Below are 13,911 nucleotides of genomic sequence, written 5' to 3'. Positions count from 1 at the left end.
TGTCTTTGGGCCTGGAGTTTGCACTTATTTACCCATCACGACCACTCACTTACCAGTTCAGCAAAAAGGCCCAAGTCCCCAGCCCGACATCTCCCGTGGCACCAATGGCGGCCTGCTGACTGCTGAGCACCCGCCTCCTTCGTCAAGAAGATACGGCGCCGTCCATCCTCTCCGCCCTCCTCTATATTCACCTCGTCCTCCTCTTCATTCAGCACTGACGGCGGCGCTAGGGTGAGCTCCCGCTGCGATTTTTCCAGCACCCGCCTTCCCTCCCCTCTGTTGGAAACCGAGTTCCCCAAACCCTAATGCAAGCTATTTGCATTCAGAATTTCAGATGACCCAGTTCCAAGTGTATTAATTTGTTGAATCCACTTACTCGATTTTTTTGCAAAAAAATAGTATATCGGATGTACATTATGTCAAGCCATGATCATCCCCTGGTAGCGAGATTTTTTTTTTACAGTTAGTGTTTTCTCTATTTGGGGTTGAAGCATGGACGGCAGTAACGCACTGGTTTTGCCCTGCAAGAGGAAGAACAACGCTCAAGGGAAAGCCAAGGTACTGCCGATTTTAATTTCGAACTGATTTCTCGGATTTCATTTGGTCCTGCTGTTAGTAGCGCGCGTCACCAGCAGCGTGATCTCGTCACTTACGTAACCTCTATATTGATAGAACGGTAAGAAAAACAGACAAGACCCGAAGATACGCAAGGGTGAGCTGAAAAAGCTGCAGAAATTGGAGGTACACCTGCTTAACATAGTACTGTATTTGCTTTGTTGATAATTGGTCGTAGTGTCTTGACAGACTAAATATTCTCCCAGGAGGGAAAGCAAAAGAAGCTACTACAAGCAAGAAGCATTGAGATTTTACGGTATGCTGATCTCGACTTATTCTGTTCAGAGGTGCACATGTTCTGATGATTGCAAATGATGGTGGTCTGGCATGACAGGGATCATAAGATTTCAGTTGATGGATATTCGCTGCTGCATGCCTCTGGCACTATTGGTCAAGTATAATAAATATCGTAACTGTCAGATTTGTCACCTTTGCTCAGTTTAGATGTAAATTCTTCATTCACTTTTATTGTACTGCAGGCTGAGACTTTGAAAGAGAAACTTAGGCGGGCCACGCAGTTCTCCAGGGCAGGTTTGGTTGTTCCTAAAGAACTCTCGTTGTTCAAGAAACATGGTTATCAGGAAGTTTCTGAAAACAGTGACACTTCAGAGGAAGATTTCCCACACAAATTTGCTGATCTAACAGATGCAAAAGAATGTAAGAGAGATCTGACTGGTGGGAAAAGTAAGAATGTCGTAGAGAACGATACAGTGAAACCAGTGGAATGCGATCGAATGGTAGACGTTGGGTTGAGAAATCCAGAACCAATTACTGAAGGGACTTTTGATCTTTCTGACATATTGGCACATTCAACAATTAAACCAAGTGTTCCAACTCGTGACGAGATTGATTTGCAGGTGAACTATATCTCTACTGTGTTTATCTTCACCTCCTCATTATCTAGATGATTTTTTCACCTATTACCTAGTGACATTGCAACCAAAGGCTGCTGTACTTACTTCAGAGTTTACTCAATCACAATTCTTTTCTTTTGGTAGGAGGAAGAACTGATACAGGGGGAAGCTGTTGTACAAGAGTGCTCCAATCCACCAATTTTTGTAACTGTATCAAGTCCATATGAGGTTGAAAAAGCAAGGAGGGATCTCCCAATAATAATGATGGAACAGGAAATAATGGAAGCTATCTATGAAAATCCCGTTGTAATTCTTTGTGGAGAAACAGGCTGTGGTAAAACTACCCAGGTCCCACAGGTGAGCAATCTGCAACAACATGGTGTTTTTTAACTCTTTAAACTGAGTGCTTAAGGTACTACTGTCGGCTTGTGGTAAACAGTTGCCAACTTAATCATTGCTCCTTGTGCCACTTGATTTCTGCAGTTCTTGTATGAAGCTGGCTTTGGCACAAGCAATCGATTGGACAGAAAAGGGATTATTGGTATCACTCAACCACGGCGTGTTGCTGTTCTTGCTGCAGCTAGGAGAGTTTCGTATGAGCTAGGACTTAAGCTTGGAAAGGAAGTTGGTTTTCAAGTTAGGCATGATAAACTGGTAGGAAGTAACTGTGCCATCAAGTTTATGACAGATGGCATTCTGCTGCGAGAGATCCAGGTTGTGCGTCTGATTACTTGTTTTCGTTGAATCTACCTTGTCTATTTAAGCAAGAGCCATGTTTTCTCGACTCGACTTACACTTTATCATGACAACTTATGAAAAAAAAGGGTTAACCAGGACTAAAAATGCATCTGATTGAACTTTGAAAGTCATAGCTGTCAAGGGTTTGTCGTGATAGCTGTTGTCATAACACTTAATCTTCATATAACTTCTATTCGACACTCAGTTAACCATCTTCCATGTTTTCCTAATAGCCTCTTCCATAATTGTAATGTACAATGTACAATAGGTGATTGATTGTCCTGAAATGCCTACATAGTTACTTGTCTTCCAACGTAAGCTGTCTTAGACATAAATCATAATCCTGCTCATCACATGACTTACTGATCTTATCCAGACTGACTCTGCGCTGAAGCACTATTCTGTAATCATCTTGGATGAGGCACATGAAAGGAGCTTGAACACTGATATACTTATTGGGATGCTAACTAGAGTTGTAAATGCTCGCAAGGTTGAAACATAATACAATGCCTTGTTTTCATCTGTATGAAAGATAAAATATAGCAATTGCTAACTTTTATATGCACATGGCAGAATTTGCATGCAGAGTATCTGGAAAAATCACGCTTGGGGCCCACAAAGCCAGAAGATGTGATTAATCCGTTGAAAGTTGTGCTGATGAGTGCTACCTTGCAACTGAAGAACTTCATTTCAAATAGAAGATTATTTGATGTGATCCCACTAGCTTTAAAGGTACCTGTGCGTCAATTCCCAGTAAGTGTTCACTTCTCAAAGAGGACACACGATGATTATTTAAGGTATGCTTATAACAAGGTTATGTCAATCCACAAGAGACTTCCACTTGGTGGAATCCTTGTCTTTGTTACTGGACAACAAGAAGTCCATTATTTATGTAAAAAGTTGCAAAGAGCATCCAAGCAGCAGACTGACAAGAAGCCTAAAAAAGTTGAGGGAGGTGAGAGTAGCTCAAACCCAGAAGTAGACGGGAAGGAAATTTATGAAGCATACGATGGCATGTTTTCCTCAGAAGATGAGGCAAATTCTGGGCCAAATGTGGATTCTTCTGATACTGAAACAGAGAGTGAGATGGACACTGACTGGGAGGACAATGTTTCTAATACTTATGAATCCAAAGAAGAGGATGCACCAGTATTAGAATTTTTGAGAAGTGCCGAGGGTTCATCTTTACTGAAGGCTTCATTTAAGGATGTATCAGAAGGATTTGGAGTACCGGAAAGTGTTGCGAAATGGAGTGATGCCACAAGTTTAGAGCAGGCAATTCCTTTTCCTTCTTTCAGTAAATGCACAAAACCAATGTCTGTTTCACATGGTAAGCTTCGGGTGTTACCACTTTATGCAATGTTACCAGCTTCGCAGCAGCTTCGAGTGTTTCAGGATATTCCCGACGACAAAAGATTAGTTGTTGTTGCAACAAATGTTGCACAGACCTCTCTAACAATTCTGGCATAAAATATGTAGTTGATACTGGTAAACAAAAAGTTAAGAACTACAATCATGCTACTGGGATGGCGAGTTATGAAATACAGTGGATAAGCAAGGCATCTGCATCTCAGCGTGCTGGGAGAGCTGGAAGAACAGGGCCCGGGCATTGTTACCGTCTCTACTCATCTGCTGCATATGGTAAAGACAAATTATTCCCAGAGTTTTCTGAACCTGAGATTAAAAAAGTTGAACTCGATGGAGTTGTGCTTATGCTCAAGTTTAAGGGTATCGATGAGGTAATTTGATTACAAGTATTTTTCCATTATCAGATGATCTTCTGTTATTACATTTGACGCTATTTTTTATGCAATGCTGCTGTCATCATTATTTATGTGCTAATGGCTATTGATAAGCTTAACAATTTCCTGACCGTAAAACATGCGTCTACCTTTTCTTTCTAAAAATTTCTGATGTGATCCCTTTCCTAATTATGTTGCAGTCAAAATTTCCATTCCCTACGCCTCCTAACGAGGAAAGTTTGGTTGAGGCTGGGCACTCCTTGAAGGCAGTGAAAGCACTTGATAACCATGGCAAAATTACACCATTGGGGGAGGCTATGGTGCAGTACCCCATGAGCCCACGACATTCTCGTCTTCTTCTGACAATAATTAAAATCTTGAAGAGTCAGAAAGGCTTTGCCAGACCTAACTTCATATTGGGATATGCAGCAGCTGCTGCATCTGCTTTGAGTTCTCCAAATCCTTTTCTCATGCAAAATGAATTTAGTTGTGAGCCGAAAGAACATAACCCTGATTCGTACGATCAGGATCAACAGGAAAGAAATAGACAGAAGAATAAACTCAAGGCCATGATTAGAGATTCCCATGCAAAATTTATCAATCCTAGCAGTGATGCTTTAACCATTGCTCATGCCTTGCGGCTGTTTGAGCTGTCAGAAAATACAGTGGAATTCTGTAGATCAAACTCACTTCATCTGAAAACAATGGAAGAGATGTCAAAATTGAGGAAGCAACTTCTTCGATTAATATTTCACCATAGTAAATCTTGCGAGGAATTCTCTTGGAAATTTGGGGGTGATGAGGATGTTGAAGAGGCATGGAGGAGTCAATCTGACAAAAACCCAATGCAGTTGATTGAAGAGGAAATTCTAGGGGAAGGAATATGTGCTGGGTGGGCTGATAGGGTTGCAAAGAGGATCTGTACCTTGTCTGCATCATCAAAAGACGCAATGAAGGTTCAAGCTGTTCGTTACCAATCTTGTGCTCTCAGTGATACAATATATCTCCACCAATCTTCCTCTGCAGCCCAAATCGCACCAGACTTTGTAGTTTACTCAGAATTAATTAATAAAAATAGACCATGGATGCATGGTGTAACTAGTGTAAAGCCATCCTGGCTTTTGAAATATGCTAGCTCTCTGTGCACCTTCTCTGCACCACTGAAAGATCAAGAAATGTTTTACGACCCTAAAGAGGATCAAGTCTACTGTTTTGTCCGTCCTATCTTTTCTCAGCATAACTGGCAGCTTCCCCTGCATTGCTTACCGGTGAAAGATGGCTCCATTCGGTCGAAGGTATTTGCTTGTGCTTTGCTTAAGGGGGATGTCTTGCCATGTCTTAAGGAAGCTCGTGAGTTCCTGTCACTGTCACCATCTGCTGTCCTGGGGCCTGTCATCCACAGAAAAGTTGGAGATCTTCTTAGTAGGATGAAGTCTGGTCAGAAGTTAATCGACAGCCGGGCAGCATTAAGAGATGAATGGAATCGGTATCCAGAATTTCTTTATCCTGAGATCAAAGCGTGTTTCAGGATAAGTTTCGCAGCCAGTTCGGAGTATTATGGATAAATATGCACCGGGAAATTCGTCTCAAGGGTGAGGATATTCTCCCAAAGAGGTCCAAGAAGATTAACGGGTTGGCTTTTCATGCATATTGTAGTGCAACTGCTTGATAAATGCTTCTTTATGATGGAGATGGTTTTGATGTGGTACTTATGGAAATGATTAAACAAATATTGCCCATCACTGTTGTGGAACTTATGTATAATGACATTCAGCAAGGTAAAAGCTTGTCCTGAAAGTATAGTAAGGTACTAGTGGAAGAAATGCTGCCAGTGAACACAATAGCGTCTAGCTGACACCTGTAGAATGGATGTTAGATTGTCAGTGCAAAAGGAGTCTCCTCATTTTATTTCGTTTTAAACTTTTTTTTGAAACTATTTCGTTTTAAACTTTTAATGCAGTTTGTTGGGTCACTGCCCCGTAATTGGGCGCTATTGAATGCCGTTGTTTTTGTGAATAGGCAACTAGTATTCACATAGGGCCAAAGGCCAGTATATGTACATGTGTTACAATGTGCAGGAACCCGTATAATAACCGCCGAAATACGGGTTTCGGCTCTACCCGGCCGTCTAGCAGGTCCCGTAAAAATGGCCCCCGCTCCGATTTTTGCTGTTTTCAATTATGGGGCGGGTCTTCGCCCCCTACTTGTGCGGGGTGGGAGCGGGGATAGAGGGCCAAACCACTATCGCATTTCCGAAACCGCGCGCGGACATTTCAGTTCTCCCCACCTGTTTTCCCCCGCGCGCCGCCGCAGCCACCCGCGTGCCGCCGCCGGAATCCGTCAGATCCGCGCCCCTCCGCCGCCCGCTGAGCCGCGCCGAGCTGCATCGACGCCCGCCGCACCTCCGCCGCACCCCCGCCGAAGATCCGCGTCCCTCCGCGCGCGCCGCCGCAGTTTTCTCCGCCGTTTTTGCCGGTGAGTGTTCCGCCGCGTTCTTCTTCGTTCTCGCCGGTAAAATGGACGTGTTTGGGGCTGATGTATGCTTCACCGTGGTAGATGGCTTCGGAGGATGTGCACATGGCGGATTTGGACGATTCGATTGGTCCTCGTAGGATTCCGATGATTCGGACCTCGACGAGGTGCTCAACGACGACGAGACGGAGATGATTCTGCTCCTGTTCGGCATGAAGCACATGGAGGACCGCGCCAAGCTGCTGGATCAGCGGAAAGGATCCGTGATGGGGCGTATGTGCATTTCGCGCAACCGTGCACTCGGCCACGAACAGCTGATGCAAGAATATTCTGTTTTACGGGGTGGGGATACGGAGTCTGCTAGCTCGGACGAGTTTACGGCCGGCGAAAAGTGAATACAGGGCCCTCTACTCGCGTTTTAAGGGGCGGAAAAATACGGGGCCTGTTAGACATGCTCTAACAGTTGTAACATTTTTGGGCTGTCACATCTTTTTTCCTGTCAGTTGCAGATGTGATTATCACTTTTTTTTTGGTGAACAGCAAATGCTGCTTTTGCATTGAAGAAGAGGGAAAAACCCGAGGTTACAATAGAGTTAGGCACACCTATCCCTCAACAGAAGCTCAATATCTACCAGTCTGGCATTGTCTCAGCTTGAAAGATTCTTCTGCCACGCTCTGGCATATCCTTCTGCCAAGGAGGTTTGGGCCCTTTTTCAATCTTCCAACCCGGATGGGGTGGTGCATCGCCTCATCTTCCACGACTCTAAGAGCATCTCCACTCGTCTCCCCGACGAGGCCCCCGAGCGACGTTTTTCTCATCCGGACGGCGTAATTCGGTCCAGTCGCGTCCCCGGTTCCTCGTTTTCGTTCGAATTTGGCCCTTCATCCATCCGGCGAGCCCACGCCATCCCCGGTCCCCCGGGGAGCGCTCGGGGACTCCGGACGAGTGAAAAGCGGGGAAGGGCCCGATCTGTCGGCGACTCGACACACGAACCCCACCGCCACCTCGCTCAAAATCTCCCCCACCCCTCGTATCTCTCTCGCCGCCGGCACCACCCCGCCGTCTTGTTGCCCAGATTCCGCCGTCCCTCCTTCTCCACCTGCCTATATTCCGCCGTCTTTCGACGAAGGCCTATCTGGCTGCTCCTCCGCCGGCCTGTTTTCCGACTTTGGCCTACTCCTCGTCGATGGCGGCTCGGGTTGCCTCGACCACGCCCGTCAGGTGTTCGTCCATTTGCCTCGCCGGCCATGGACTCGGACGAAGAGGAGGAGCAGATGTTCGTCGAGCTTACGCGAGAAGAGATGGCAGCCGCCGCCCAAGACGAGGAGCACATGATGATCCTCGGCTGCTTGTCAAGCATGTACGCCGAACTGGCAACTGGTCGACGTGGTGGGTCGGCACCAGGTCGCCGGAAGTGCAAGCCGAGACAACGAATGGAGGGCTACTGCATGTTGTACGCCGACTACTTCGCCGACAATCCATTGCATGGTGAGAGTGTTTTCCGGCGTCGTTTCAGGATGAGCAGAAAGCTATTTCTGCAAATTGTGTATGCCATCCGAGACTTTGATCCCTACTTCAGATGCAAGGCGGATTGCACTGGTTTGGTTGGATTTTCGTCACTACAGAAGTGCACAGTGGCTATGAGGATGCTGGCGTATGGAGCTCCCGGTGATGGTGCAGATGACTATCTTCGGATGGCGGAGTCCACCGCCCTTGATTGTTTCTACCGGTTCTGCAGGGCCGTCATAGCAGTGTTCGGGGAATATTACTTGAGAACACCCACTGTCGAAGACACTCAGAGGTTCCTTGCAACAAATGAAGGCAGGGGTTTTCCAGGGATGCTTGGAAGCATTGACTGCTGCTAGCGTACAGTTGACGTGGGCGTAGTAGCTTCCTTGTGACGGTAAAGCACTCGTCCGTTGGGAACCCCAAGAGGAAGGTATGATGTGTACAACAGCAAGTTTTTCCTCAGTAAGAAACCAAGATTTATCGAACCAGTAGGAGTCAAGAAGCATGTTGAAGGTTGTTGATGGCGGAGTGTAGTGCGCCGCAACACCAGGGATTCCGGTGCCAACGTGGAACCTGCACAACACAATCCAAGTACTTTGCCCCAACTTAACAGTGAGGTTGTCAATCTCACCGGCTTGCTGTAACAAAGGATTAGATGTATAGTGTGGAAGATGATGTTTGCAAAGAACAGTAAAGAACAATGTTTGCAGTAGATTGTATTCATATGTAAAAGAATGGACCGGGGTCCACAGTTCACTAGTGGTGTCTCTCCGATAAGAAATAGCATGTTGGGTGAACAAATTACAGTTGGGCAATTGACAAATTGAGAGAGCATGACAATGCACATACATATCATGATGAGTAGTGTGAAATTCAATTGGGCATTACGACAAAGTACATAGACCGCTATCCAGCATGCATCTATGCCTAAAAAGTCCACCTTCAGGTTATCATCCGAACCCCTTCCAGTATTAAGTTGCAAACAACAGACAATTGCATTAAGTATGGTGCGTAATGTAATCAACAAATACATCCTTAGACATAGCATTGATGTTTTATCCCTAGTGGCAACATCACATCCACAACCTTAGAACTTTCATCGTCATGTCCTGCATTTAATGGAGGCATGAACCCACTATCGAGCATAAATACTCCCTCTTGGAGTTACAAGTATCAACTTGTCCAGAGCCTCTACTAGCAACAGAGAGCATGCAAGATCATAAACAACACATATATGATAGATTGATAATCAACATAACATAGTATTCCATATTCATCGGATCCCAACAAACGCAACATGTAGCATTACAGATAGATGATCTTGATCATGTTAGGCAGCTCACAAGATCCAACAATGATAGCACAATGGGGAGAAGACGACCATCTAGCTACTGCTATGGACCCATAGTCCAGGGGTGAACTACTTACACATCAATCCAGAGGCGATCATGGCGATGAAGAGTCCTCCGGGAGATGATTCCCCTCTCCGGCAGGGTGCCGGAGGCGATCTCCTGAATCCCCCGAGATGGGATTGGCGGCGGCGTCTCTAGAAGGCTTTCCGTATCGTGGCTCTCGGTACTGGGGTATTCGCGACGAAGGCTTTAAGTAGGCGGAAGGGCGGAGTCGGAGGGCTGACGGGGGCCCCACACGCTAGGGCCGCGCGGGCCCCCCTTGGGCCGCGCCGCCCTAGTGTGGCGGCGCCTCGTCGCCCCACTTCGGCTCCCTTTCGGTGTTCTGGAAGCTTCGTGGAAAAATAGGCCCGTGGGCGTTGATTTCGTCAAATTCCGAGAATATTTCCTTACTAGGATTTCTGAAACCAAAAACAGCAGAAAACAACAACTGGCTCTTCGGCATCTCGTCAATAGGTTAGTGCCGAAAAATGCATAAATATGACATAAAGTATGTATAAAACATGTGAGTATCATCATAAAAGTAGCATGGAACATAAGAAATTATAGATACGTTTGAGACGTATCAAACATCCCCAAGCTTAGTTCCTACTCGTCCCGAGTAGGTAAACGATAACAAAGATAATTTCTGAAGTGACATGCTATCATAATCTTGATCAATACTATTGTAAGCACATGTAATGAATGCAGCGATTCGAAGCAATGGTAAAAGCAATGAGTAAACAATTGAATCATATAGCAAAGACTTTTCATGAATAGTACTTTCAAGACAAGCATCAATAAGTCTTGCATAAGAGTTAACTCATAAATCAATAGATTCAAAGTAAAAGCATTGAAGCAACACAAAGGAAGATATAAGTTTCAGCAGTTGCTTTCAACTTGTAACATATATATCTCATGGATAGTTGTCAACATAAAGCAATATAACAAGTGCAATAGGTAAACATGTAAGAATCAATGCACACAGTTGACACAAGTATTTGCTTCTAAGATAAAAAGAAGTAGGTAAACTGACTCAACATAAAAGTAAAAGAATGGCCCTTCACAGAGGGAAGCATGGATTGCTATATTTGTGCTAGAGCTTTTATTTTGAACACAAGAAACAATTTTGTCAACGGTAGTAATAAAGCATATGTGTTATGTATAATATATCCTATAAGTTGCAAGCCTCATGCATAGATTACCAATAGTGCCCGCACCTTGTCCTAATTAGCTTGGATTTACAAGGATTATCATTGCATAACATATGTTTTAACCAAGTGTCACAAAGGGGTACCTCTATGCCGCCTGTACAAAGGTCTAAGGAGAAAGTTCGCATTGGATTTCTCGCTTTTGATTATTCTCAACTTAGACATCCATACCGGGACAACATAGACAACAGATAATGGACTCCTCTTTAATGCATAAACATTCAACAACAGATAATATTCTCATAAGAGATTGAGGTTTATTGTCCAAACTGAAACTTCCACCATGGATCATGGCTTTAGTTAGCGGCCCAATGTTCTTCTCTAACAATATGCATACTCAAACCATTTGATCATGACAAATCACCCTTACTTCAGACAAGACGAACATGCATAGCAACTCACATGATATTCAACAAAGAAATAGTTGATGGCGTCCCCAGGAACATGGTTATCGCTCAACAAGCAACTTATTAAGAGATAGAACACATAAGTACATATTCAATACCATAATAGTTTTTAAGCTATTTGTCCCATGAGCTATATATTGCAAAGACAAAGAATGAAATTTTAAAGGTAGCACTCAAGCAATTTACTTTGGAATGGCGGAAAAATACCATGTGGTAGGTAGGTATGGTGGACACAAATGGCATAGTTTTTGGCTCAAGGATTTTGGATGCACGAGAAGTAATTCTTCTCAATACAAGGTTTAGGCTAGCAAGGTTGTTTGAAGCAAACACAAGTATGAACCGGTACAGCAAAACTTACATAAGAACATATTGCAAGAATTATAAGACTCTACACTGTCTTCCTTGTTGTTCAAACCCTCACCAGAGAATATCTAGACTTAGAGAGACCAATCATGCAAACCAAATTTTAACAAGCTCTACAGTATTTCCTCACTAATAGGTGCAAAGTATATGATGCAAGAGCTTAAACATGAGCACAACAATTGCCAAGTATCAAATTATTCAAGACATTATACCAATTATCACATGTAGCATTTTCTGTTTCCAACCATATAACAATTAACGAAGCAGTTTCAACCTTCGCCATGAACACTAAGAATAAAGCTAAGAACATATGTGTACATATGCAACAACGGAGCGTGTCTCTCTCCCACACAATGAATGCTAGGATCCAATTTTATTCAAATAAAAAAAACAAGAACATAAAGATGCTCCAAGTAAAGCACATAAGATATGGCCGAATAAAAATATAGTTTCACTAGAGGTGACCCGATAATTTGTCGATGAAGAAGGGATGCCTTGGGCATCCCCAAGCTTAGATGCTTGAGTCTTCTTGAAATATGCAGGGATGAACCACGGGGACATCCCCAAGCTTAGAGCTTTCACTCTCCTTGATCATATTGTATCATCCTCCTCTCTTGATCCTTGAAAACTTCCTCCACACCAAACTCGAAACAAACTCATTAGAGGGTTAGTGCATAATCAAAAATTCACATGTTCAGAGGTGACATAATCATTCTTAACACTTCTGGACATTGCACAAGGCTACTGAAAGTTAATGGAACAAATAAATCCATCAAGCATAGCAAAACAGGCAATGCGAAATAAACGGCAGAATCTGTCAAAACAGAACAGTCCGTAAAGACGAATTTTTCTGGGGCATCAGACATGCTCAAATGAGAAAACTCAAAACTAATGAAAGTTGCGTACATATCTGAGGATCACGCAAGTAAATTGGCATATTTTTCTGAGTTACCTACAGACGTAGTGACTCAATCTAGTGACAGCAAGAAAATTGTTTCTGCGTAGTAATCCAAATCTAGTATCAACTTTATCATCAAAGACTTTACTTGGCACAACAATGCAATAAAATAAAGATAATGAGAGGTTGCTACAGTAGTAACAACTTCCAAGACTGAAATATAAAACAAAAGTGCAGAAGTAAAATCATGGGTTGTCTCCCATAAGCGTTTTTCTTTAACGCCTTTCAGCTAGGCGCAGAAAGTGTGTATCAAGTATTATCAAGAGATGAAGCATTAACATTCTTACCAGGGGCGTTGCGCTTACCCTTCTTACTCTTATTTCTACTCTTTGGTTTAGGGAATACATGACCGCATCCGGGCGTAGAGGTAAAATTTAGAGTGCCTTTCCCTACATCTATGATTGCTCCTACGAGTTTCAGCAGGGACCTTCCAAGTGTGATTTGTCCTGTCCCTACACATTCAACAACGAGATAATTAGTGGATACCGTTCTTCCAAGAACGGTTGTGAACACACCTTCAGCTATACCCTTAGGAATTATAACAGAATTATCAGTAAGAGTTATTCCTTCTCCTCCTTCAGTAAGTTCCCAAAGTGTCAAAGATTCATAAATACTTTTAGGCATAAGGCAAAACTCAGACATAATATCACAACGAGCATGAAAAGTTTCACCACAAATAGCAACTTTAACGGTAGGCACCCACATTGAAGGTAGCTTAATGGAACATAATCATAATATTCGCGAATCTGGTTGTACCCTTCTTTTAAATAGGATATATTTGTTTCGAGAGTGTTTAATCTATTATTAATGCTAGCAAGAGATGAATCAAAATTATTATCGGAGCTAGATGATGTAATCAATTTTCTTATGGCATTAAAAGCTTGATCCCCATCACAATGAAGGAAATCTCCTCCCACTACAGCATCTAAGGCATATCTATAACGAAGAATAAGACCAAAATAAAAGTTACTAAGAAGCAAACTTAGGGTCATTTTAGGTTCAGTTTTACTATAAGAATAAAAAATTCTAGACCAAGCTTCTTTAAAACTCTCTTCACCACCTTGTTTGAAAATGAAGATCGATTCCTCAGGTGATAGAGTAACAACTACGGGACTAGTCATGATAACAAAAATAAGGTAAATGCAAATAACTAATTTTTTGTGTGTTTTTGATATAGAGAACACAAACAAGATAGTAAATAAAATAAAACAAGTAACTAATTTTTTTGTATTTTGATGTAAGAAACCAAACAAAGCAGTAAATAAAATAAAGTAAAGCAAGACAAAAACAAAGTAAAGAGATTGGAAGTGGGAGACTCCCCTTGCAGCGTGTCTTGATCTCCCCGGCAACGGCGCTAGAAAAGTAGCTGCTAGCGTACAGTTGACATGGGCGTAGTAGCTTCCTTGTGACGGTAAAGCACTCGTCCGTTGGGAACCCCAAGAGGAAGGTATGATGTGTACAACAGCAAGTTTTCCCTCAGTAAGAAACCAAGGTTTATCGAACTAGTAGGAGTCAAGAAGCATGTTGAAGGTTGTTGATGGCGGAGTGTAGTGCGGCGTAACACCAGGGATTCCGGTGCCAACGTGGAACCTGCACAACACAATCCAAGTACTTTGCCCCAACTTAACAGTGAGGTTGTCAATCTCACCGGCT

General features: G+C 43.3%; 1 pseudogene; it reads left to right on the top strand.

Moving 5' to 3' along the window:
- Positions 1–362: 362 nt before the first annotated feature.
- On the top strand, positions 363–5,843 carry LOC127292139 (ATP-dependent RNA helicase DEAH13-like; annotated as a pseudogene).
- Positions 5,844–13,911: the final 8,068 nt, after the last annotated feature.

The sequence above is a fragment of the Lolium perenne genome, chromosome 4 (genome assembly GCF_019359855.2).
Source record: "Lolium perenne isolate Kyuss_39 chromosome 4, Kyuss_2.0, whole genome shotgun sequence".
NCBI classification, from domain to species: Eukaryota; Viridiplantae; Streptophyta; class Magnoliopsida; order Poales; family Poaceae; genus Lolium; species Lolium perenne.
This window is presented reverse-complemented; position numbering and strand designations above follow the sequence as displayed.